The sequence below is a fragment of the Pogona vitticeps genome, chromosome 5 (genome assembly GCF_051106095.1).
Source record: "Pogona vitticeps strain Pit_001003342236 chromosome 5, PviZW2.1, whole genome shotgun sequence".
Lineage (NCBI taxonomy): Eukaryota > Metazoa > Chordata > Lepidosauria > Squamata > Agamidae > Pogona > Pogona vitticeps.
This window is the reverse complement of record NC_135787.1, coordinates 62,952,877-62,980,735: the sequence shown is the minus strand read 5'-3', so window position 1 is coordinate 62,980,735 and position 27,859 is coordinate 62,952,877. Positions and strand designations below refer to the sequence as shown.

The 27,859-nt window shown below is 40.5% G+C and overlaps 1 long non-coding RNA gene across 1 annotated transcript; it reads left to right on the top strand.

Annotated features, from left to right (window-relative positions):
- Positions 1-27,821, top strand: LOC144589407 (uncharacterized). Its single transcript, XR_013545497.1, has 2 exons — positions 1-78; positions 27,627-27,821. It is a non-coding gene; the product is annotated as an uncharacterized LOC144589407 (long non-coding RNA).
- Positions 27,822-27,859: the final 38 nt, after the last annotated feature.

Below are 27,859 nucleotides of genomic sequence, written 5' to 3'. Positions count from 1 at the left end.
CCTCAGAAGATGGCACTATGCTGGCAGCAAGCAATGCCTTTCTTTCAAGAAATGGGGAAATGAAGATCTAAGAAACAGGTAACTGTAACAGAAACTACTTTAAGTGCCTTGGAATGATGTAACTATAACTAATTACTTTTTAAAAGAAATTTTCCAAGTTTTCTGCCACAATGAGTTTGTTCAAATTCTCCTTAGATCCAGCTGTATCAATTAACAGAAAACCCATTTATGTGTCTCAATAAGGTAAAATCTTATTTAAAAACATTTGGAGAGATCATGGAGCTACAGATAAATTAGTATAATTTTAATCACTGTCTTCTCCTGGATCCATTCAAAGAGAGGGATAAATTGTCACTCTTCATTTAAAAAAAAAGTTTTGCTAGTAAGGCTGGATTATGATGTACTAAGACCTTAAGATGTATCCAATTGAAGAGACCACATAGTGTCCAAAAATGTTGATTACAGTACTTCTTTTCTTTTCTTTTCTTTTCTTTTCTTTTCTTTTCTTTCTTTCTTTCTTTCTTTCTTTCTTTCTTTCTTTCTTTCTTTCTTTCTTTCTTTCTTTCTTTCTTTCTTTCTTTCTTTCTTTCTTTCTTTCTTTCTTTCTTTCTTTCTTTCTTTCTTTCTTTCTTTGGTATTAAAGATATCTATTTGGGACTGCTTATAATCTCAGGTTCCAAAATGCTTTAAAGCTCAGTAGTTTGTGCATAAACCCATAGCTAGTGTGCTCATGAATATTGCTGTATTTCCTTGCAAAGAAGCACCATATTTAAAAAATACTAGGAGACCTGTGATTTGATAGACATTCATCCAACAACTTTAGATCTTTTATAGTTAGTCTGGCATTTCAGTTACTACTTGATATCTGAGTAAGACATGGAGAATATGGCAATGGAGACTGATATGGTGCTGTTAATGTACATGGTCTTCATTGTATCGACTCACATGATGGAAAGGATGCTTACTAAATTCCTCATTATTGTTGACTTAGTTCATCTCAATGTGAGAAAAAATTCAATAAGGATTTCCAAAGTCCTGTGACACTCTTCACCTCCACAAGGGCTACATTACATAGAAACCCCTGAACTCTTGGTCTCTGCAGTTTGCAACAAAAGGTCCCAAGTGTCTTTCCCTTTGAGAAGCAAAGCGCGCATGGTCACACACGCGCGCACGCACACACACACACACAGAGAGAGGGAGAGAGAGAGAAAGAAAATTCACACAATTACAAAACCTGTGCAACTTTGTACAAAACCTGCCAGTTTTACACAACTGTACAAAAATTGCTTTTTAAAAAACTTTGTTCTCCCCAATGTGTGGACTCCCAGAAAATTCCTCACTGCTTAATGATGAGGAGAATAATGTTGTTCCTCATCCTTGTGTGTGAGAATGAGACATGAGGATGATAGGTCCATGCCTTAGGAGGTAAATGTAAAGGTTCCCCTTGACATTTAGTCCAGTCGTGTCTGTCTCTAAGGGGCTGTGCTCATCCCCATTTCCAAGCCATAGAGGCAGCGTTTGTCCATAGACAGTTTCCGTGGTCATGTGGTCAGTGCGACTAGACACGGAATGCCGTTACCTTCCCACCGTGGTGGTACCTATTTATCTACTCGCATTTACCTGCTTTCGAACTGCTAGGTTGGCAGGAGCTGGGACAAGTGACGGGAGCTCACTCCGTCATGTGGATTTGATGTTATGACTGCTGGTTTTCCAACCTTGCAGCACAGAGGCTTTTGCAGTTTAATCCGCAGCACCACCACGTCCCTTATGCCTTAGGAACATATAGCCTAAACTAAGAAGAGCTAGGCAGGTGGATGAGAAAATACAGGGAAGTGAGGGGACGAGAAACTTGAGTAAGAAAAGGACAGAGACAATTGCACTTCAATGTTGTCTCCACTGGAGATTTGGTCTAAGGTCTTAAATGATGCATGAAAAAGGGCGTGTTAAACTCTGTAGTTTAAGATGTTTTTTTAGTTTAAACTGCAGAACATATTTTCTATGTAGTTTAATCTGAAATTAAACTAAAATTAAACTACATAGAAAATATGTTTCATGGCCAATAACTTTCCATGTAATAAGTGACATTTCACTGAAATGGACCTGTGGTAATCACCTGGCATGGCAAAAATGTTCCATTTGGAATACTGGGCCAAGGATTTATCCTGGACACAAACAACACAGTGTAAAAATGGGCCCATTCTTGAGATATTTTTTAAAATAGGCGTTTCAGATTGATTTTTTTGTTTATTTCTTTTTTCTTAAACACTGGAAGTAGATCTATAGGTCATAGCAAACACTCCTTCATGCATGCATTATGAGATCTAAGGGGTAATCCAGAAGTCATCCTTTCATTGTTCTGCATTGCCTGGCATATGTTACCGTATTTTTCGCTCTATAAGACGCACTTTCCCCCCACAAAATAGGGGGGTGGAAAGTCTGTGCGTCTTATGGAGTGAAGAAAACAGATTATTTTTCCCTGTTTTCTTCTCCTAAAAATTTGGTGCGTCTTATGGAGAGGTGCGTCTTATGGAGCGAAAAATACGGTAATTGATTTTATTTTACCATGATTGGTTGTACCACAAAGCATTTTATGAACCTGTATCAAAGAATTCTGGTAAGAAAAAGTTTATTGTCTCCCTCTGTCCTCCACCAGCACATTTATTGCAATTTGGTGTTAAATTGAACCAGAGAATTCCAGAACAAGCTGTGCATCATACAGATAACGAGAACTCATCCATTATGCACAATAATATAAGAGAGCAAGACAGATTGATAAAAGAGTCTGCTTGGATTCTCTCAAAAATCTAGCTTGATGGAGAGGTTTCCTCCTTGCAAAGTTTTCTGGCCACTATAGTTGAAATGGAGAAAGCCTAGGCTGAATGTAAGCATTCCATTTCAATTTCACCGTATGATGTCAGGATAGGTTCCAATTCTTTGCAAATAGTTAATTAATTTATTATTATTATTATCATGACTGATCCTCTCATGGAGTGTGCGAAAGATCTCTTTGAAGGCCTGCCTTAAGAGTTGCCATGAGGAGGGAGTTTCCTGAGAATTGCAAGGGTGATTCTCGATTTTATGTTATTTTTTCCCCTCTGTAACTTGTGAAGGGAACTGCAGCTATTTCTACATCTGGGTACTCTTTCTGTATAAGGCCCTACTTGAAAGATATTGTAATAGGCAGCTGTACCTGAAGGGGAGGGGAGCAAAACTGAAACACAAAAAATAGATGGCTCTTGGACATTTCCCAATTACGTAAGGTTATGTTACCTAGGGCCAAAACTATTCGGAGCAGTAGTCATTAAAGTGAAATTTTAAACAAAACATGTAATGTTATAGGAAGAAAGTAGGTGTGCTTAAACCAGTGTTGGAAGAAACTAACTTCTGTGAAGTAAAACTCCCAGATTCCCTCAGGCTGGCTGTGAGATTTTGGGAGTTGTATTCCAGTAAAGTTTTCTGAGCTTTAGCCAGAGCTTTAGTGCAACGTGCTTTTGAGGACATGGTGCTGACAGTAGCTGTGTTGTTGGATTTTGCACTCCATGAAGTTTCTTCACTTGTCCAAACCATCTTAAAACAAAAGACATTCTTTGCAGCCCTCAGATTTTGCATTTCAGAGTCTTCCTCAGTTTTCATGTTCTGTGCTGAGGAACTGTAAGAGTCATGTTGTTATGAGGTGATTCTTGTAAGGTAGAAGATGGCAGAAAAAAAGCTAGATAGTCCTTCTTCAGAAGAAAAGAGACATCCATGTGTAAGACACCATCACATGTTATTTACTGTGGGGTTGCTGTCATGAATTATACTCTTTTGTTTGGGGCAACACAGAACACCTGATCCTTATCTTGTGGAAAACACTTCTTTACTGTTCTGAACAATGTATTTAATGACAGATAAGAGCTGTCCTCAAGTTACTGTGGACTAGAAAAAAAAAAGATTTATTTAAGTCTCACTGACTAGTAAAAAATAGGTCTTATTGACTAGTAAAAAAGACAGTCAGATCAACAAGACAGTCAATGTACATTTCAGGAAACCAGTCTTTAAAAATCTTTATATATATTGACTGGTGTAGGACTTTTCTAGAAGGAGGCCTCTTCATACTTCATGTTATGAAGTTAGTGAGGTTGCTCTTATTTCATTTCCATTCTCATTTGTTTAGTTTTTTAAAGAAATGTTTTTAAGTCCATTGGACCTTTTTATAGTGGTTGCTTTTACAGCAGACTCACCTGGAGATGCCATTCTGTCTCATACACATCTGACCCAACATGATTCTATTAAAGGCGGAGATTGTGCATTCTACCTGCTTATAAAATACAGCCATGTAAGGCTCAGTTGCTTGTCCAAAACTTTCAGTGACCCATGCATTCACAGCTCCATTGACATGGAACATCAAGATAATTTAAAGAATTTACAAGGGATTTTAAGTCTGTGGGATTACATCCATGTGAGCAATCTTGTTCTTTGCTGTCTCTGTCTTGTGGAAAAGTGCACAATGCAAGTGACAGAAATGTGTTGAGAAAGGACCAGAACTGCATACAAGTTATTCCTTGGAAACAGGCCATGAAGGTGCATGACCTCAAATCAGGTCTACTAAATCAGTGGTTCTTAACCTTGGTTACTCAGGTGTTTTTTGAACTGCACCTCCCAGAAACCCCAGCCAGCACAGATGGTGGTGAAGGCTTCTGGGAGTTGCAGTCCAAAAACAACTGAGTAGCCCAAGGTTAAGAATCACTGTACTAAATGAAGAATTCTCTCACATCTTCTCCACAAAAATCATTTCCTAATGGTATTTTAAATTTTTCAAATGCTGGGACCAATTGTGTTCAAATTCTCGCAAGCAATCTTCCCTTCTGGAGATAATGCTTAGTCTCAGGTGGGTCCTCATCCTTCCCTTATTATCTCTGATAAGAATTCTCTCTCACTGTCTTGTGAATTGTCTTATGTGTAGGCTTATGCCATATGGAAATTATCTTGTCTGTTTCCCCTTTAAACATTTTTTTCCAGTATGAGCAAAATAAGTGTTTCTGTGTATGCTCATTCTTGCCTTTTTCAATAATATTTCACCCTGTTCTTTATTTCACAAATCAAGGCAACCTATCTAGTCATTTCTGCCAAAATGATACTTTGTCCTCCTTGGATCTGAAGTGGAACTGATGCCACAGTCAAACCTTTTGTGATCTGCTGAATGTCTTGTTCCTGATTCAGTTCACAGACAATGTCAACCGTTTGTTCAGTCATGTTACACGATCAGACAGGTGAGGCAGAAATCATCCAAGAAAATGTATCATCTACGGAAACAGATGATTTTCCTGATTGATTGTGGAATTGGACACATCACAGTTGCTTTCTTTCTTAGGTTCGGGGCGTTTATCCTCTCCATCAATGATGTGCTCTCCAAAGCATATACTGTACACTGGACTCCATAGTCACATTTCTCCTCATTGAGAGTCATGTTTTCCCCCTGGGGCCATTGTACAATCTGCATCATGTCTCATAATATATCCTTTGATTATAACACCACATTATTACCTTATTCCCCCATTTCTTCATGTCAGTTTACTTTCAACTTTCTGTTCTCTTCTTCTTTGGTCAAATATTTTAAGTTGCTGTGTAAATCACTGAATAAACCTGAAGGTATAATTTGCCTCATACCTGGTCAATATCAGTTAAGCCATCTGGCTAGACTGCCAAAAAGGAATAGGTGCTGAGGCCAGAATAATAGGTCTGTGCTGTGGTGACTATTCCCTTGTGTACGATGTATACATAAAAAGTGAGACACTTTTTCTGTGGTGAATCCCTCTCCTTCAAATACTTGGGAGATTGCTGTCCCTCAGAACAATTCTGCAGTACATCCAAATATCTCATTAGGAAGAATGATGTTTCCAGCATTGCCAGGGCTCAGCTAGGGAACATCAAGCAATTTAAAATGGTCCATTTTCCTCTGCATATTGCATCTCACAGTGAATTTTGAAAATGCCAGGCAGTTCATTTTATTTCTTTAAAGCCTCCTCATGTTGTTTGAGCAAAAGCAGGATTTCATCTGCCTGATCTTCCCCATAGATACATCAGAATGTGCATGTACTCTTTTTCCAGTTTGCTTTTTTAACCCTGAAGCTATTTGGAACCTCTCAAGTGTATTCTTCTGTCAGAACATGCCCTCCATTCCCTCCCTAAACATATTTTCTACAGATTTTCTAGTATGAAAGGCTTCTTATCAGCTCAGGCAGGCTTTATTACTGAGGGTTTTTTTTTACCAAAGTTTGGAGAAGGAAAAACAATTCACTGCCCCCTTCCAAAAGTCAATCAACTCCCACCTTCCTTCTCCAATCACATGTCAAAAATGCCAATGACTTCTCCCTCAGGGTTCAGTCTCTAAACAAGCCATACCAATTTGATATCAAGGTCATGCTTATTACAGATTTGGCAACATTAGTCCTCACCTACAATAATTTTACACTGCATAGGGAGTTTCTTGGAGTTTTTGCAACTTTGCATGCTACTTTTAGTAGGTTTGGCTGGAAGGGACCTTTCTGGGCTGGGTTGACTGTCACTCTATCCAGCAGTAACGGATTGTTCCGTCCTGCCTCTGATTTCAAAGAAAGGTCCACCTCTATGATCTGTGGCTTTTCCCCTCTCTAGAGTTTGTTGAAGCTCGTTGAAGCAGCCAGTCAATTTGATCAGTTTGCTGTTCGATCTGTTCAATTGTAATTAATGAAATCTTTTATTCTTTCTCCTACTAATGTCTCAAAGAGAATTATTGAGAGTATAAGCACCAGTTAATAAGGAAAAAGGAGTGTTCTATTCTGGGGAACATGAAGCTATTCAGCTCTGTGAATTCCTGCACTTCTGCTGTGCAGCTAGAAGAATTTAGCCAAAGCTCTGCAATAGAGTCTTACTTAGAGTGACAAGGTACAGCAACAGGCATTTGTTCTTTATAAGAATGTGTTGATGGGTAAACAAGGAAAGAAAAATATTCTGAGATTAATACTACATATAAAACTAGGCACCCTTTAGTACAAGTAGGGGCTACTTAGTATTCCCCATCTTTATGTTATCTGACCTCTTTAAGGAGCTCCAGTTCTAATGACAGCTCTTTTAATCTCTTGAATTTAACCTCTTTAAGGATCTCCGGTTATAATGACAGGCTCGTTGTCATGTCTGTTTTGACATGACTACTTCAGCATTTCAGCCCTAACTAGCAGAGCAAAATGATAAGCAATGGCAGGAGTTGCCATGAAACAACATTTAGAGGGAAGGCTGCAGGCTGCCTTCTCCAGCTTATGCTTTGGCTCCTGCCAGGGTTTGTGTGCCTTTAATGACTAATTGAGATGAAGGCATTTATTCAGCACTCTAGCTTTTCTGTCATAGTTATGCACTATTGGGGAAAACTCCAATGTCCACCTGACTAAAGACCCAGAGATCCAGAGTGCTTCCAGCTAGAAAGTTCCTACCACTAACAATATTGTACAGCTCTTCCATATTCCCCCTTCCCCTTCGAGTGGGGGGAAGGGAGATGGAAAAAAAACACAATAGCAACAGCAGCAAACTAAAAATTTAGTCTTGTAAATATGTACATGGCAATAAGCTTGCCATTAGAATTGAAACTCCACAAAGTTTCTAAATAGACTTTTTACTCCTAGCATTAAACTTGCTTGTTCATCCTAGCTTGCTTTTGTGTGGTGCTTGGTCGTTGGAGATAGGCAGGAGCATCATTTGATTATGCAAATATGGAAGATTTGAAGGACAACATCTTTGGAGGGGAAATATGTTATCACCTTTAGATTTCGAAGTTAGCAACTTGTCTAGTCCAGCAATCCTGTAAAATGAAACAAAAGAGGTAGTAACCATTGTGTGATTTTTAAAAAGATAACCCTTTCCTGGAAGCTCTCCTAGCCAGAGAAAGTCTGCTAACTATATGCTACAGTCTGGTAAAAAGAAATGTCCAGGGATGGTTTTCTTCGCAGACGTCTAGTGATGCAAGCATGGAGGTCTGGGGATCCAGAACTGATGAAAAGATCATTTTGAGACAGAATAAGCAGCCCTTCCCTTCTGTCATCTTCTTCAGACAAATGAAAAAGCAGCTTCCTGAGATGTCTCATCAGTTTCAGATGAGGCAGGATGACCCAGAAGCACAACAGCACGCAAATACTGACGGATCTAAAAAGCCTCTTTTGTGTCTGGTAATCTCAACCGTGTTATAAATCCAGTGTTCACAGAAGAAAAGAGAGCATGGACATCCACAGAGGAGAGGGGGCCAAATGCAGGGAGAGCCACGTATGCCACCTTGAACTCACCTGTAGGACAGGTGCATATACAAATGCAACAAAAAAAGCCAAGTGAGCAGCTCTTGTTTAAATCTGAAATACAGTGATGAGAAGGGATTGAAATCAAGTGTTCCACATACCTTCAAATGGGCACTCACTTGATTAGTCATCACAGTATGTCAACTCAGTCAACCAGGTAGCTGTAGATAAGATCAGCATTAACATAGAATGACAGAAATTGTGAAAAGACATGCGACGTGTAACTAATATAGATGACTTGCAAACACAAGTTATTTCTTGATCAGCTTAAGGGCATGGAATTTTCCCCACCTAAAGCTCCAGGGAGCACAAGAAGTAATTAATGGTCACAAAAACCAACATCAAGAATGGCAGGGCAGTTCAGCTAATGTGCAGGCTTATTGAACCAAAAAATCAGAGCTGGTATCAGCCAGTATGGTTCAGCCAGTGGAACATATGATTTGTTCATGAAATCAAATTTTCTTGATGGACAGTGGGAGAGGTGGTTAATTGTTTTTTCAATTCATCAGTTTTCTTGCAAGGGCTGGTAGCAGAAGCCATGAGTAGCAAGTACCATTAAAGCACCTGAGATTTGCTCCAGTCAGGTACATAGGACTGCAGATTAACGTTGAACCCTTCTACCAAAGTTGGAGATATCTACTGCTCCTAGAGGCTAGATGGGCAGACTGGATGATGTTACAGGAAGCCACTTCTCCTCCTCTGATGCTATCCAGCCCTGGTCTCCAGATAGCATCTTTTTTTTCTGTTAAAAGACAGTCCCATGCTTCTGTCTGCATGGACAATACTCTGCTGTCTCCAGTGATTCTCCCAAGTAGATTTTCCCAATGGGGAAATGTGAGTGGAGGAAGAAAATATCCTCCTGTTAGCCCAAATCTGAAATTCAAAATTTCAAGGGGGATTTTCATGGAAGAGAGTAACAGTGGGACTTGATCCTGTTCTGGCCAGCTCATGTTCCCCACTGAGAAGAAAGGGAGAGAGAATCCTACATGTCTCCCACAGGATACAAGAGTAGCCTACATGTCAGATACAGGAGCAGAAACACTCCCTGTTCTGCTGGGTATAATTTCCAACAGGAAACATGAACAGGGTGAGGTGAGGATTTGTGCTGTTATTGTTATCTCAAGGACTCCTGCATGGCCTGCTTGTCTTACCAGGTGGAAGGCGAGATGCAAGTGAAGCAATTTCCACAGCTCCGAGGGCGAAGCTTTGAAGAGAAGCATGGCTTCAGTGGGACCATTCTGGCTCTTTGCAAACTGAACTAGGTCCAAAGACCAGCAGTTCCTCTCTTCATCCTTCACACATTTATCTGTAAATAAGACCTAACAACGGGCTTAGCAAACCCCAACAGTTACAACCTAATTGGCTCTAGTGTAAGTCACAAAAGGTGCCATTGTAAGGAAAGCCGTGTTTCTCCATGGGCTCATTTGTTAAAATGGCCATTTTGTTCCTGGAAACATTTCATGCCTTAAAATTAGCAAATACTTTCCCCCCTCCAATCATTGCTCTTCCCTCTGACCTCCTCTTTTTTTCTCCTCTCCCTTCTAATCTCTGTGCTCCTCTCCACTCCCCTTTGACTTGTCCTGTTCCTCACCCTCTGTCATTTTATCTATTTCTCCCTCTGTTCCCCACTCTCACCTCTGAGTCAAATTCCTTCCTTCTTATCTTTTAACTAAATACACAGTAGCCATAAAAGTGAGTTTTGCCCATGGGAAGCACAGGCTACTGTTAGAATGGGCCTAAGAGCAGGTTCCTACAAAGTAAGTCAGCATCCTTCAGTATAGAAGTACATTGTCAAAACTTGTCTTCAAGACTTGGTTTCTCGTGATTGTTGCTACAGTACTTAAATATACTTGAACCTAAGAGTTCCCTCACATACTGCATGTGCTTCAAGAATGAACTCATTCTATTTTATGAAGATGGTGAAATGGGTGAGGTACTGTGCATGCAAAACATGGTGAAAAGTCTGCCCATTTTCTGTGGTACACACTGGTGACCATCCCTATCTGGCTAATCACTTCTTGTTCTGCCTTGTCTTTTTCCCTGGCCTGGGCTATGTTTAAGCCCAAATCATAAGAGCCAAGCAGTTTTAAAGTGAAACATAAAACAAAATTCTTTATTTAGTAAGCATAATGGTTACAAGGTGCTCTCATGAGCTTGAAGTTTCATGGGGTAACAGTGTCAACTTTTCATTTTAGAACAAGTTCTCATATATACAAAGTAAGTATAATAAATAGCCCCCTAGAAACCCTCACTCCTGTCCTGAGATACACTTTAACTGCTTCTCTGTAACTCTTTGGTCTCTCTGAACTGACCAAACCTCTCCTCTCTTGTTTTAAATATCTCTTGTTGCCTTCTCTAGATTGGTTCTCCTTTCAGCCAATCATGTTTTTCTTGATGTTTCTGGGTAGAATAGGTGCAGGTTCTGTCACATTCACTCACAAACGTGGCAGTCTATAAGTATACAGTACCACATTTTCATCATCTGCCTTAGGCATTGTTGACTTACAGAGAGTCAGGCACAACATGATGGACAAACGTTGTTATTGTTTAAGGGTTCAGGAAAAGCCCATCAACAATGGGCTAGTAGTTGTTAAAATGCAGGCGCATCAATTCAGTCCCTGGGAGATGGTAGTCTTGGGATTTTCTGAGACTGCTGAGATCATCTATCACCCCTCACACAACCTCCCTCTTCCCTCTGACCTTTGCTGCAATGCTCGCCATAATTGAGAGAGAAAAGGCCTTTCTTAGGAACATGTTGTCACAAGCTGTCCTGTTGAAAGTGCAAAGCATTTGAGAGTGATTGGTCTTGGGTATTACACATATTGACTTGACTAGACAAGGTAGCATTACTTGCTCCTCTGTCTCAAGCAGTAATATGCCTTAAACCTGGTGTGTCTGTGAGAGGTGCACCACATGCATTCATCTGTGCATATCCATCTTTTCAACAGAAACATTGTTTTTCTGTTGGTGTCTAGAGGTTACCCATTTCCCTGATGTTGCAGGTGAAGCAGATAAGGCTCATATAAGTCAAAATAATATTCTCGTTGCAACAGCTGAATGGAGTTTTCAAACAAAAATACTGTATGACAGCTGTTGTTTGTCAGTCTGATTTTTACACAGTTTAGTGTGTTCACAAAAGAAATGCCCACTTTAATGCTGCATGTATCGATTTGGGGGAGAGTAACACATCTCCATGTTGTCAATGAAATGACAAGTACAGCCGAACGCTGAGTTTTTCTTGAGCTTAGCAGTCCTTCTGCTGAACATTTGATTGGGATATTTACACTGCAGGACATGATTTAAACAGTTTACAATGTGCAGATACACAGCCAAATGACAGCTCAGTGACAAGGGCAATGACAGCAGGAGATCTGAACAGCATCAGTCTCTATCATTTAAGGTACTGTTTTTGGACCATGGAGTGCTGAGTCAGTTCCTAATAGGATTTAAGAGTACGTCATCTTTCCCAAGAAACTCTAGCGGTTCAAAAGTTCAGTGTCTTCTACCTCACAGAGATTTACTAACAAATTTCAGTTTACGGTCGAAAATCCTTTAATATCATTGACTGCCCTGATTAACATTTGACTAATGTGGCCATGCCTTGTTAATATTCTTTGACCCCATCTGTCCTACTAGTGGCATACAATGCCTCGATCGAAAGGTCTGCAATTCAAATACACGCAACAAGGTGAGTTTCCATTGCTTGTCCCAGCTCCTGCCAGCCTAGCAGTTTGAAAGCATACAAATACAAGTAGATGAAGAGGTACCACCTTGGTGGGAAGGTAACAGTATTCTGTGTCTAGTCATGCCAGCCACATGACCACAGAAAGTGTCTGTGGACAAACGCCAGCTCTTCAGCTTACAAGCGGGGATGAACACTGGAGCCTAGAGTCAGACACAAGTGGACTTAATTGTCAGGGGTAAAGGGAACCTGAACCTTTACCTTTACCTGTACAGTGGTGCCTCGCTTGACATCGATAATCCGTTCCAGCAAAATCACTGTAAAATGAAATCGTTGTCAAGCGAAAGTAGAAAGCCCATTGAAATGCACTGAAAACCACTCAATGCGTTCCAATGGGTGAAATACCTCGGCGTCCAGCGAAGATCCTCCATAGGGTGGCCATTTTCCGGTGCCTGTAAAGCGAAAAATCCACCCTAAACACAGCGGGGAGCCATTTTGAACAGCGGGCGGCCATTTTGAAAACCCGATGATCAGCTGTTTTGATCGTCGTAAAGCAAAAAATTGGTTCCCGAAGCAGGGAACTGATCATCGTCAAGTGGATTTTCCCGATCGCAAAAAACTCATCATTAAGCGATTTCGTCGTGGAGCGGGGTAATCGTTAAATGGGGCACCACTGTACCTTTTCTCTACAGTGGTGCCCCGCTTGATAATGACCCCGCTTGATGACGAAATCGCTGTACAATGACTTTTTTGTGATCACTATAGCGATCGCAAAATGATGTTTCTATGGGTTTTTTTTGCTTTATGTCAATTTGATCCCTGCTTCGGGAACAGTTTTTTGGCTTGACGACGATTTTCCCGGCTTTTTAAAATGGCTTCCTTTCGCAAAATGGACACCTTCTCTTCGCAAAATGGGTGTTTTCCGGACGGAAGCTTCTCATTATAGTGAATTAGAACAGCTGATCGGCGGTTCTCTATGGGCGATTTTCGCAAAACGAGCAGGTATTTTCCCCATTGGAATGCATTAAGTGGTTTTCAATGTATTCCAATGACGACGATTTCACTTTACAGCGATTTTAATGGAACGGATTATCGTCATCATGCGAGGCACCACTGTAGTTGTAACTTTAGCATGCATTTTGTAAGAGAAGAGGCAAACCACACACACACACTGATAACTACTGATGAATGGCTAGAAGGACATGGCATAGCATGTCAATTCTGTCTGAACTGTGAGGTCAGTTCCATAGCAGACATTCTGGAAGCACCATTCAAATCATTCTTCTGAAATAATAGATTGTTGCTTACCCAGCTATTTTAACAGTGACCTCAACTTATTTTCTTTCTCTGGATATCCCTTTTTGGTAAGTTACAGAAAATGCAAGGCATAGGGCATTTCAAGGAGTTATTAAGCATCATGCCTTATTTATTTATTTTGATTTATAATCCATCCTTCTCTCACTGCTGTATCCCAAGGTGGCCACCTAGCCACAGTTTTTTCAGTGATGGAGCAATGGCCACCCTAGTCTGAAGATGCATCATTCTGGAAACAAATGCTAAACATGCAATGCTTTAGCATTCTACTTCCCCCCCCCCAAAAAAAAACCTGCTTCTGTTCTTAAGCTTTTGTTTTCCCTAGACGTGAATTCAAGCATGCTGAGAGAAACAGAGTCAAAAATGGCCCAAAAAGAAAAAAGAGGGAGACGCGTCAGCAAGGGGGAATCCCAAAATTTGCAAAACTATACATTTGACAAGGAAAAGCAAAACATTCTAAAGGAGTACCCTTATTCTCAAACCAGCCAAAGGAGAGAACTGCTGGATGGCTCAGTGGTTTAGTATCTGTTAGGAATGTGTCTCCTTAGAGAAGTCATTCCGCTAGCGGAAGCAGCCAACTGTGGTTCTCAACATCCACCACCTTTCTATTCTAGACTGGATGAGATCTAGAAGGTGGGTGGGTGGGCAACTATGGGGAAGCTTCCATCCCTAGATTTCCAATTACCCACTTATTTGAACTTAAAACTCTTTAGCTGTGTACTTTGAACCTCGCATACCAGCGTCTTACCCTTGCCCCCAGGAATCACACTAGGGTAAAATATAGAGTATTTATTTTAAAATAGTAAAAAGTTGTAAAACAAAGAAAATACAAGTTGATACAATTGTACAGTGGTGCCTTGAGTTGTGAACTTAATTTGTTCCGGATGATGGATGTAACTCAAGTTGGTTGTAACTCAACACACCATTTCTCATAGGAATACATTGAAAAGCGATTAATCCATTCCGACCATTTTCTGGTTGTATCTCAAGGTGCTTGTTGTATCTCAAAACATTAATTCCCATAGGAACTAATGCAAAGTTGTTAATCCACCCACTAGGGGGAGACTTTTTAAAAAAAAAACCTAAGATGACCTCTAAGGTTTAAAAAAAGGGCAGAAAAGGAGGGAGGGAGGAAACAATGGGGAAAAGAGGCCTTTTTTTCTGGTTGTATCTCAAACTGCTGGTTGCAAGTCAAAGCAAACTGTTGCAACCGGAGCTGGTTGTAACTCGATTGGTGGCAAGTCAAGATGGTTGTAAGTCGAGGCACCACTGTGCTGGTTAAATGCAAAGCATTTAGGTATTAGGTAAGTTCCTGTAAGACTTTCCCATAAAACAATAAAATACTTACTCATTAATAGCTTTACTATTTAATTGCTAGGCTGTTATAAGTTCCCATGATTTACATCTCCAACCAGTCAATGAAGGCTATAAACCTGTTGTCCATCTTCTTCTCCTCCTCCAGCCTACACACACACACACCAACAACCTACTAACCCCCCTCTTCTATAATTTATATCAGAGTCTCTGCTCCATGATGGTATCCAGTCAACACACAGTCCTTTGTCCGCAACTCCATGCTCAACTTGTAATTTTCCACAGCTCCTTCACTCATCCCAGGCTGATACACCATTAGCAAGGAATGTTGCGGTTATCAGTCCTGAGAAATGGCTTTGGCTCTTCTTCACAGGAACAAACAGTCTCTAAACAAGATGAAACACCTTCAACTCCTGGGAAACTAGCACTACAAAACCCGTATCCTCAGAGTATCTGGCCATGGAGCCAGAGGTTGGGAGTTGGATTCTCCATTGTGCCTCCTTGAAAGGGTCTGGACTTAATGAGCCATAGGATCCCTTCCAGCTCTGCAGTTCTAAGAAGAAGAAGAAGAAGAAGAAGAAGAAGAAGAAGAAGAAGAAGAAGAAGAAGAAGAAGAAGAAGAAGATGATGATGATGATGATGATGATGATGATTAGGAATGAACACACGCAGTAGCTGTAGGATGTTAAATGTCAGATGGAAAAGGAAAACAGAACATGGAGCAGTGGAGCACCTTATTTCAGCTTCAAACAACAGAGTATCATGCCAGAGAGCAGCCATACTAGCTGCCATTCATTCATTCGTTCGTTCGTTCTTTCATTCATTTCCCATCTTTCTCCTCAAAAGGGACCCAAGGCAGTTCACATAATTAAAAAGACAACATTCAAATGCTAAAAACAGTAAATATACAAATATTTAAAAAGAATTAAACAAGCATATTATAAGTGGTAAATAATATCAATATTAAAACAGATTTTAAAAAAGAGAGCACAGCAATCCATTTAAAAATCAATCTCTGACCACCAGTCATTAAGGAAAAGCCAGCTTTGAATCTTAGAAATATTCAGAAGTGGAAAGGAGATTCTAAAAGTCCTGGGTCTTGCAGAATGTGTAGAGCAAAAATCACCTTGGCAGACAGATAAAAGGCACATGCCTTCATAAATGTTTCATCTCCGCCACCACCTCCCATGTGCTTCCCCTCCATGCTGGAATTTGCTTAAGATTCCAGATATTTCCAATTGTGCCCCAGAAGCATTTGCATTGTTCCAATGGATCTTGAGAATGCTAGGCTTATTATACCTATTTTATTTTTCACTTGAATTCCAAGATCAAAAAGTTGCTCAAGAAGATGGACAGTGAACTTCAAAACCTCTAAGGAACAAACATATTAAGTTACATTTTTGACTACAACTCCCAGAATCCCCCAGCCAACATGGGCAGTCAGTGTCTAGGCATGCTGGGGGATTCTGGGAGTATTAGCCCACAAAATAACTGCCTCGTGCTCTGGAAATGGGGCCCATGTATTTCCTTCTGGCAGTGTAGAAAGTGGTTAGGAACAGGAAATGAGCCATTAGGGAGAGGGAGAAGGAGTCAAAGCTGCTAAGATAGTGAGGGAGGTATAGTGGCCTTTTAAGCCAACAACCTCTCCAACATGTTGGTGCCACTGAACCTGCTAGCGCCTTCTTCGTTTTTCCTCGCAGGTGCCAGGGAATACACCTCACATCATCTGCAAGGAAATACTGTATGCACTATATCACAAGACAATGTACCACTTTTGTGTGTCCATGGAGTAGAATGGCAGGGAAGTGTCTCCATGTAGCTGTTCTTCCTTAGCATGGGGGAGGGAGGGAATCATACCCTAGCTGAGTACTTTGCAAAGGAAAAAGATGGAGGAAGAGGAGGACAAGGACAAGCCTGAATAGAGATTCTCAGACGAGCAGAATCACACTGTGATTACTCATCGTATGAAGCATCAGCTTTTGACTTGTCGTTTGAAAGATCTCTCCTTAAAGCAGGCTGGCTTTAAATGTCGGCTGCTATTATGAGAAAGCTGAATCTTGACAAAATATTGATGCTGTCTCCATTCAACAGCTGCTGACTATATGTTCACAGCTGCTGGAAGTAGGATGCATCAATATTTTGAAAAATAAAACTTCTGCTGCCACAACAAGGAAGTGATTTAAAAAATAATAGCAAGTGAAACAGCCAGGGTTGTGGGGAAGAGTCATTTATACTGCAGAGCCTCCCTCCAGCTTCCCAGGGTGGCAGGGGTGGGGCAGGGGGGTCATTGACAGCAGGAGACTAGATTGCCCTCAATACATTTGTTCCTACTAATGGGATGTTTCATTTCATCTCCCCATCCCCCAGAGAACAATGACAGTTGTATGACTATCCTTGAGACAAAATTGATCAGAAAACAGAACTGACAGAGCAACATGAACCCAGACAGTACATATCTGGAGAAGACGTACAGTTAGGAAAAATGTGATTGAGACAGCCTTAACAGAGGTTTTTAAATGTTGTGTATAAAGTGAAGAAAATAGATCGAGAGAAAGTCACATACATGTAAGCTCTCTGCTCCTTGTTTCTGACCATGATGGATTCAGCCTCCCACATGTTTGAAGCTGCAGTTTATTTTATCATTTTAATCTTCTGATTGTAACTGAAAATCAACTGTAAGTAAAAAAAAACTCTTTTTCTACTTAAGCTACTTATAGACTGAATTTATGTAAAAGGCTACTTTCATTGTGAAAATAAAGGGGCTGGGTGTAAGCTTGGAGTTTTAGCTACTCTCCTCTACATTTACCCTGTGCTGCAGTAGTTTGTGTTATTATTTATTTATTTATTTATTTATTTATTTATTTATTTATTTATTTATTTATTTATTTAACTCTCCCTTTCTCCTTAAAAAGGACCCAGGTAAAGGTAAAGGTTCCCCTTGACAATTTTTGTCCAGTCGTGTCCGACTCTAGGGGGCGGCGCTCATCCCGCTCTTCAAGCCATAGAGCCAGCGTTTGTCCGGAGACAATCTTTCCGTGGTCACATGGCCAATGTGATTTAGACACGGAATGCTGTTTACCTTCCCACCGAGATGGTACCTATTTATCTACTCGCATTTGCATGCTTTCGAACCGCTAGGTTGGCGGGAGCTAGGACAAGCAACGGGCGCTCACTCCGTCGCGTGGATTCGATCTTACGACTGCTTGGTCTTCTGACCCTGCAGCACAGGCTTCTGCGGTTTACTGTAGCCCACAGCGCCACCACGTCCCCAAAAAAAGGACCCAAGGCAGCTTTAAAAACAATGTTTAAAGCTAACATGAGTAAGAATATAAATATTAAAATGGATCAAACAAATACCACACTAAAAAAAGTTAAACAAAAGTAACACCAGCAACACCATTCAAGACAATCCATTTAAAAAAACCTATTCAGGCAGCCAGTCATCCAGGGAAAATCTGCTTGAAGAGAAAGGTTTTTGCCTGTTTGTGGAAGGCCAGCAAAGATGGGGACAGCCTGGCCTTCTGTGGGAGGGAATTCCAAAGTCTGATAGTAGCAAAAGAGAAGGCCCTCTCCCATGTCCCTACCAAAGTTTATGCTCTGCTAACGAAAAAAGGAACCAAACTTTATATCTCTGCTAACTAAAAAAAGAATTAACCAAAGATTGGGAGACTCAGGACAGACACACAACTATATGGATGTTGCTTTTACAACATGTGGTGATGGCGACTAGCTTAGGCAGGTTTTAAAAACTTGACAAAATTTTACACAGGAAACAGTTATAAGTGGTTCCTTATTATGGCTCTATGTTACCTTAACCTCTTCTTGGATGCATACCTTTATATGATTAGATGGTTGAGTGTGTCAAGAAAGCTGAAAGCATTATTTTCAGCACAGTAGACTTTGTTATAAGTACAAATTCCTAGCTGGGACATCCAAAGTGGAAAAGTTAAAACTGAGACATCAGGCTAAGATGCATGCATCCTGTTTGGGAACAAACAATCACATCAGCAAAAGAGAATGGATAGTTCCAGTGTTGATGGGGAATGATAAAATCTTGAAGGGCTTGTACTGCATAGCAGTAGCATTGGAAGATGATGCTGTGATGGAGAATCTTTCATAGACAATATCTGTGACACTGAAATGAACTTTTATATTAAGAAGATGGCAATGGTAAAGCACTTCTGAATATTCGTACCATGAAAATCCTATGATTAGACATTCTAAATGGAAACATGAAACAGTGCTACAAGACAACCCACTCAGGTCAGTCGGCTATCGACGAATTTCAAAGGATGAGTATGAATAGCACTGTAGATAATAAAACAACTGGATTAAAAAGAAGAACTTCTCTAGCTGCTGATGTGAACAGAGACAAAAGGGAAGTCTAATGCTGCATGGCTCATACATGGGACAGAAGAAGTAGGAATCAACGTAAGTTCAAAACCATAAGATAAGGAATGAAATATATTGGAGGACAATTTCAATCAAATAATTACACAGTGTTTTACTACAGCAACAATAAAATCAGAATAAACAATACGATAAGATGAAACATAGCACAAGCAGTTGGGGCTATAACATAACATCTGACCAAATAGTATTAATCAGTCTTCATGGAAAGCATATCCACATAACCCTCATTCAAACCTATACACAAAGTACAGATGCTGAAAAAAAATTCTATACAAGTATCCAGAAGAAATTTGATCACACATCAAAACAGAATGATGTTAATAATCATGACTGATGGAACACAAAAGTAGAAAATAAAGTAGAACCAAACATTATTTGAAAATTTGAGCTAGAAATGACTCAAATGAAGCAGGAGAGTGACTTGCTGAATTATATGAGAAACTCCCTTGGAAACAACATCTAAATACCACTATATTATTGAGTTCCAGATTGATAGAGCAACTAAAAAGATTTTTTTATAGCAGAGGTGGCCAACTGATCAATCCTGCACTCAAGATGTTTGCTGTCAAAATCTTACCACAAATGATGGGGCAGAAATATGGGGAGAAGCAGCTAAGCCAAAACTGGAAATTTTACAGAATAAATTCATGGGGCTGATACTGGGGCACCCCATGGGAATTCCCTTGGCTCATCTCAAAGCTGAGTTGGGCCTTCCCTCAATTGCCGCTAAAAGTGATCTGGCGTATTTTAGATACAGTACTGGCACAGACTGAACAACCTAGAGGAGCTCTCCTTGACAAAGTGCTGCTGGCTAGAACAACTACAGTTTGGTGGATGAGCACAACAGTGCTACCAGTGGGAGGTTATGCTAACCCATAACCTCCCACTGGAAAAAATCCTCAGTCTAGGCCCCCAGGACCTTAGAAACTGGATTCTCAACTTTGATGCCAGTCAGGGCAGGGCTGTTATTGTCGGGTCCTGTTTTTCCACCTGGTACCCCCATGTTACTTTGAGTCACTGACTTTTCTTCAGATTCACAGAGCATTCACAGAACTTAGATTTGGACAGATGACCACAGCATGTCTTGAAGAAAGGTATAAAGGAATCCCAGAGGAGGAGCAGAAATGTATCTATGGTTGCAATCAGGTTGAGGATCTAACTCACTACTTATTACTCTGTCCTCTCTATGAAAACACCAGAGAAATATTTTTGTCCCCCATTATTCAGCTCTATCCCAACGTTACTTCAATGGAAACAATAGTAAGACTACTTGCTGATCCCTGATGGCATCCTTCAGTCTCAAGAGGTAACGTGCTCTGAACAGAGGTCTTGGAACAGCATCTAGTGTGGCTGATAAGGCCAATTCAAGAGTGACAATCCCTTCCACACTGAAGACAAATCCAATCTGTCCCCTGTCCAGCTCCCTGATTTTGCTGGTTTCGGGACTGCCTCTTTGCCTTGGCTTGCTGAACAAGTGTCTCTTCAAATTGGGAGAGGCTGTGATGCAATGCCTGCCTCCAGGCTGAACACTCAGATGTCAAGGTTTCCCATTTGCTGAGGTCCATTCCTAAGGCCTTCAGATCCTGCTTGCAGATATCCTTGTACTGCAGCTGTGGTCTCCCTCTGGGGCAATTTCCCTGCATTAATTCTCCATACAGGAGATCTTTTGGAATCCGATCATCAGCCATTCTCACGACATGCCCAAGCCAATAGCCAACACTGTTTCAGTAACTCGCTGATACACAGCTGTATATTATGTACTATGTTGCACAATTTGCGATGGCAGCTAAGAAGTTGAGGCTTCGATTTGTTAAGGTTCATAATATTGCATAAATGTTGAATATAGAGACTTTGATATTATACGCTATGCCGCCATTCCCAGAACGGGTTTATTGAACCCTGGGGCATCCTTTTGTTTTAATCGTGTTTATTTAAGTGTGCCTTTGTAAAGGCCTGTGGCCAGAAACAATAAAGGTACAATGTGTGTGTGGAATTATATGAAGCCACAATTTTGTTTGTTGCAAAGATAATACTTTAAGGAAGTAGACTGGTTTAGCTACCTGGGTAGCTAAAACAGAAAGCAAATAGACTATATAATTGGAAGCAGAAGGTGGAGAAGCTTTATTCTCTCTGCAAAGTAACACCAGGAGCAGAAAGTACAGGCCACAGAGCACCTGGTTCAGTGCCAGGTTGAGTCTATTATTTCCCAGTCAAAAGGCCCAGACAGCAGACCGGTCCTCCAAGAGCTCAGATGAGTCCCAGGCCATTTCAGATTGTGAGGCCTCCCCTCAATGTTGGGGAAGAGACTTTGGTGAGTCTCCCCCTTTCCCCCTGCCACCCATAGACTGCTTTTCAATCAAAACTGAGGGGCCTTGGTTGAGGGAAGGGAACATGAGTCCTCTCCCAAAGGATCCAACTTAAGAAAGAAGCAACCCATATCACATTCAGCTTTGACTGGCAATGCGGGGGTCTGAAAAAGGAGCACTGGCCAGGGAAGAAAAAGTTTTCCATTTTTGCCATATTTCTTTCCTCTTTTTGAAGTTCTTTTTAAAAGTATTGAAGTTTGTCTATTTTATTCACGAGGTGAGATTCAGTCCTGCTGGCACCCGTTCTCATAGGGACTGGTAGCAGAGGATGAGACTTCTGGCTGAGAGCATGGAGAGCTACTGGGAATCAGGGTAGACATGAGATGAACAACTGGGAACCTCCAGATGTTTTGGAAATGCACCCCCCCCATTCATTTCTCACTGTCCAATGGGTTTGATGGACAAATAATCTCTGATCTCGTCTAAGGTAGCTTGCTGTGAGATGCTTCTTACAGCCCTGTAACTGACTCCTCATTGTTGTTCTTGATTAGATCCGATCTACTTCTTGCTAGCTGGAAAGATCCCCCAAGCCGTAATAACATTCTCATCAGATAAGGGCAACGTCAGCCAACATATTATGACAAGGAGTATTTATAACCCTGATTTTATTTGATACTACCATGGAGCTTCAGCCTGAAAGTAATTATAAAATCAAATAAAATGCATTCAACAGCAACATCAGATCAGAAATTACCGTACCAAAAAATACTAAAGGCAGTTAGCAGAAAAACAGAGCAAATGCTTGCAGGGAAAACACTGGGTTAGCACAAACGTTAACTTAGCTGAGAGTGACCTACTTGGGCTTCCTAGTCACCATCTGTTCCTACAGATTTGCTGTTCTAGGATCAAAAAATGGGGATTTTTCACAGTTGTATAGCACCTGGCTGATAAAGGTTGGAATGTTGCTTTGGTTTTCTTTTGCATTTGTTTTTAGATGCATGAGGCAAATGTCAGAATTAAATGCAAAGCCCAGTTTCAGGTCCAAACAGAGAAATGATGATAATCCAGGGTTATTCAAAAGAATGATGCCATTGCTGTGCTCTATAACATCAGATTTGGCTGTGATTCCTTAGGACATGGGGTAAGGATCCTTGTACAAGCTTAGACAATACTGTGCTTGGTGCTGGATTCCTTCTAAGAGAAGCATGAAATGGTTGTGCATATGGCGTGACAGTGGGGAATTACAATTACAAACTTGACATTATTATTATTTTTAAAAAATCAAAACCAGAAAGCAAGTTGCAGAAGTAACATAGGAGAAAAGAAACCCAGTCAGAATCAGAATGACATGTCTCATCTTGATACTTTCTCCCTCTTAAAAGCTTTTCAGAGCAGTTGCAAATGTTTGCACAGAGCAAATCCTGTTTGAATGCAACACACAACCACCAGCAGCAACCAGAGCTTGTGGGATGTCCTTTTCCTGGGGCTGGAAATCTCATAATTCTTAGCAGGCTTGTGAGAGGTTTCTGGAGGTTGTCATCTGAAAAGGTAATGTTTCCAAGGTCTAAGCTGAGCACAAGGCGCCACAGGAATTCTCTACCTGTAGTAGCTTCCAAAGGCTTGAAAAGGCACAACTGCTTCCTGATAGCTATTGGTGTAAATGTGGGAGCTCTTGTTCTACTTTACACCTATGAATCATATCTGAGGCACCAGAAAGCAGATCCAACATTCAAAAAGGTCCCAGTTAGGTGTTACCTCTTGCATGCCACTGCATTCATTGTGTAAGTGCTGATTGACTGTGCTAGTCATCGCAAGTGCTTACCTCAGTTCTCCTAATTTGCAGATCAGCATGCTTTGTTGCTCTTCAGGCCAGAAGCACTTTCTGTAAATCTGGATTTTCAGTCACCGCCTCAGTCACTATCTCTTGAACATTAACATGATTGCAGCTGTCATGGTAAATTTCTTGAAATGTATGCTTGGGTTCCTAGACCATCATTTCCTGGTGGCAGCAGCAGGGAGAGGTGCAGTGGCCTCTAGGAAGCAAGGTACACTAAAACATCTGGAGCATGGTAATGTGTGGCCCCATACATCTGGGAACAGCAAATGGTGGAAGGCTGATATTACAGAAACAGATGTTCTAGAGCAGTGATTCCCAACCTCGGGTAACCGAGATGTTTTTGGCCTGCAATTGCCAGAATTCTTCACCACCAGCTGTGCTGCCCAGGATTTCTCAGAATTGCAGTCCAATAACACTTGGAATATCCAAGTTTGGAAACCACTGTTACAGATGATTGGTCACTAAAGAGGAAAATCTCTAAAGAATGAATGTGGACAGGAGAGTCCCGGAGTCCTCACCTCCTGGAGTTTGGAGTGTGATTTGATTTGTGATTGAATTTCAAAACTTAAACCTGGGACTCCACTGAAGTCTGATTTTTTTAAAAATATGAAAGTCTGCCTGAATCAGTCCAACACTGATGAGCTTTCAGCTTTAAGGATGGTTTATCTATATTGGTCTGTTTGACACTTTGGTGCTTCATCAGTAAAGATAAAGTAAGCTGTTTTGACCCCAGCTATGATCTGCAGCTTGAAATAAAGCTGCTGTGTTTCAAAGCAAGAGTGAACAAAATACAGAGATTCTGACCTAGAAAATAACTGCTGAAATGGGAAATGTGATGCAACCAAAGTAACAAATCTAAACTTTTCCAAATCAGATCTGGTGGTAGATGCTGGTATGCTCTCAGTCAACATCTACACTGTTACTCTACCAATGGAGCAGAACGTGTGAGACTTCTAGGTAGTGCTGGGGACACCCAGAATGAAATGGAACCTACCACAGATATTGGTGACTGACAGTGAGTGGACTCTGAAAGCCACTAGTCAAATTTTCTTTTATTGCGACAAGTTTTAGAAATGGCATTTATATTCTTTGAAGGGTTCAGAGAATTTAGTAGTAGAATCAGCCAGCTCCAATGGGAGGGTGACCACAACTCTCCGAGCAATCTTCCAGTATTAATTGAAGCTATCCAATCATCTCTTGTTTTCAGTATATTGTTCAAAACACAATAGCATTTCTTATCCTTAGTGTTTTTCTTGAGATACTAGCAGAGAATGTTATGTGTCAGATGAGAGATGATCCTCATAGTCCTGTACAGGTGCTGTTTTAATTTGGGAAGTTGACTGTACTATGTTGCTTTTTGTTTTTAGCCAGCCGCTTGCCAGTAATGAAGCATGAGGACATCTGGAAGACTTAAGAAGAACTAATCTGTGCTGCAGCTGCTACATTGCCAGAGATATTCTAGCTGCATTGTGGTGCAGCTATGTTATTGTGCAGCAAGTCAACATTCTAAATGACAATACTAAAAATGAGGGCAGCTGCTGAAAAACTATAACTTTGAAATTGGAACAGGAACAAATTTCACAGGGTTGTAGCAGACAGTCTGCTCTTACTCTGTGCCAACTTTAGGGATGTTTGGGCAAAGGGTTTATGAGTTACAATTTTTAAAAAGTAAAACTGTACTCCCTATTCAGAGGTAGGTGATCTTAAATGTCCCCAGATTTAAAATAGATTATACAAACTGAAAATACCAATCTTACTTCGCTTGAAAGAGAAGGGTTGGCCCACCTGCTTCCCCCCTCTTTGGAAAGAAACCAGGCTGCAGGGGCTGAAATACTGATCCTCAAAAAAGGCCTTTCAAAAGGAGAAAACAGCCAATTTGTAATAAGATTGAGAATGTGTGGTACGAGCTCACTAGCAGGGGCTTTGTCAAAGGAAACACTATATACATTTAGGGAGAGGGAGATATTTGGAGAGAAAGGTCAAAGAAACAGAGTGAGAAGACAGGATTATGTTAAAGAGTGAAAAAAGGGGTTTGCTTTAAAAAAAAGCAATGCAGTGACAGTCCTCCTGTAGGGTGGACAATTCACTATATATCTTCAGTGATTTAGCAAACAATTCTGTAAGGCGTATTCAAAATATTTCCCCTTACCTTAGTAAAACACATAGCAGTTGTGTTTTAATAATATTAATCTTGGAATTGCAGAGCTGAAAGGGACCCTATGGATTATTAAGTCCAGCCACTGTAAAGGAGACCATGGGGAACTGAATTCTCAACCTCTGATGCCTAAACCACTGAGCTAGTTCCAGCAGTTCTAGCACTTTCAATAAACATTATCTCAGGATTTCTGAGTCCAGTCTCCTGAATCTGAACTTTTGAACCTGTCAATCATTACCCAATTAGTTGACACTTAGCTAAATGTTTAACTCCTTCCTGGCCAAATAGGCTTATTAGAATCATGCATGCAGAGGGATTCTGTGTCTGGTTCTAATAATGGAGACACAAAAAGAATATTAAAATTTAAATATATATATAGAAAATATATATACATGCAGGTCACATATACACAAACACACACACAAAAGAATACAAAACAAATATTTAACAGCTCATTCATTTAAGCTGTGAAATTACACCTTTTTTTTACTTTATAGCTGGGGATGCTTTGTGAGTTTTGGTGCCTTTACCTTATCACAGTCTCCCATCAAAGTGGCCATTCCACCCATCTTGTCACTATACAATTAGTTGCTAATTAAAACAAAACAAAGATGCTCTGTGCCATCAAGTCATTTCTGATGTTTGGCGAATGTATGAGGTAATGGCCTCTCAAGTACCCTATCATTAACAGCTCTGCTCAGATCTTGCAAACCAAAATCTCAGATTAAGTTGTTCTCTTTTCCTAACAATATTGTCTTTTGAGTAATTTTTGCTCAGGTCTTGAAAAATAACATTTCTGGAATCTCTTACTGAGTCAACCCATCTCATGCTAAGTCTTCCATTTCTCTTACTGCCTCTCTCACTACTTCCCAGCAGTATTTTCTTTTCCAATCAGTTCTGTATTTTCATTACATGTGCAAGTTAGGATAACCTCAGTTTACTCATTTTTGCTGTAGTGGGAGTTCAGACTTGAGTTGACTGAGCACCCACTTTTCTGCTTTATTGATTGTCTTTGGTATCTGAAAGGCTTGCTTCCAGCAACACATTCCAAATGAAATTATTTTTCCCCCTCCTCCCCCATCTTTCTTCACTATTTCTCTTTCTACACAATATGAATTATTTTGGCCTTTGTTTTGAGTAACAATATTTGCTAACTGCAAACATTGTATGCCCATGTGATGTATTTGCTGTCTAAAAAGATACGTATGACAAGAAAGGTAGGACATGGCAATACTGAAAACATATTAAAAACTTAGCTCATTACTCCCATGTCTTCTTACATAGTTTCACTGCAACTTCTGTTTGCCATATTCCTCTGACTTGGCCAGAAGCAGCTTTGATCTTTCATCATCTAGCCTAGCCAGCAGGTCCTGACGGAGGGGTGTGCAGAGCCTGGGTGTAAGTAGTCACAAACAGTTAGCTAAGGTATAACTGCACTACACTGCCATGATAACTATGGATAACTTTATTCTTTTCACATCTTCCTGCCATTTTGAATTACTTTTATGGGAATTAGTGGCCTCACTAGATGGTAGACAGAGGTGGTTTAAGTGCTATGATTTATGCTGTGCTGTGAATGTTGAGGTTGTAACAAGGTAGATGAGAAGGAAGTATTTTCTACACCACAGTACAGCAGCCTGTAGCCTCCTGGTTTGTTTGTTTTTTAAGTAAGCAGAACCAGCTGTTTTAATTTCCTTTGAGAAAATAAAAGTGAATGTATAAAACAGAAGGATAACCATAATGGTAACTAACTACTTTAGAGCCTGCTACTCTAACTGGTAGTTAATTATTGAAAGTAACATTCCAAGCTTTGACTCTACAATTTCCCTAAAACTATATTACACAATTCACCCAATATTCAAAATGATGCTTATTTTTTGTGCTTTTAAAAACAGGGTTTACAGATAGAAAAACAATAATTAACATACCCAATATATACTACAGGGAGCTGATAGCCAACTCACAATAATTCCTGAATCAGCCTTTCTCCGCATAGTAGCTTGGGGAAGTTCTGAATTTCAGCTCTTATTATTCCTCATAGTTCACCTTGTTAAGGTAAGGCTGATGAGAGTTTCAGCCAAAAAATTACCGAAAAAGTGCAAGACCATAGGATATTGTTCGACATAAATGGGCTGAAATCCAGTTGTAAGGCACAACCAGACTAGAACCATTGAATTGACCCAATGGGCCTCCTCTAGTTGCAACCTATTAGTAGATTTCAATGACTGGCTATCATTCAGAAGATAGAACAACTGGGTGTATTGACAAACAGCCGCTTACACTGAATCTAATGCTTTCTCTGTTTCAGGCTAGCTGCCATTCTCTCTTGTCGGTTCCAAAGATGGCTGAATGTGTGCTCTCCCCTTTCTTTCTGATTCTGTCATGGAGGGGCCTCTCTCTTGAAAGACAGGTCCTCAGTCAAGACCAGCTCCTGAATACCCCATGTTTCTCTAAGGCTAACATCCTTGTATATTCTGGTCACTGTGGCATTGGGGAAGGTCTCTTGAGGAAGCCACCAGGCTGGAATAGCTGCTTATGGCA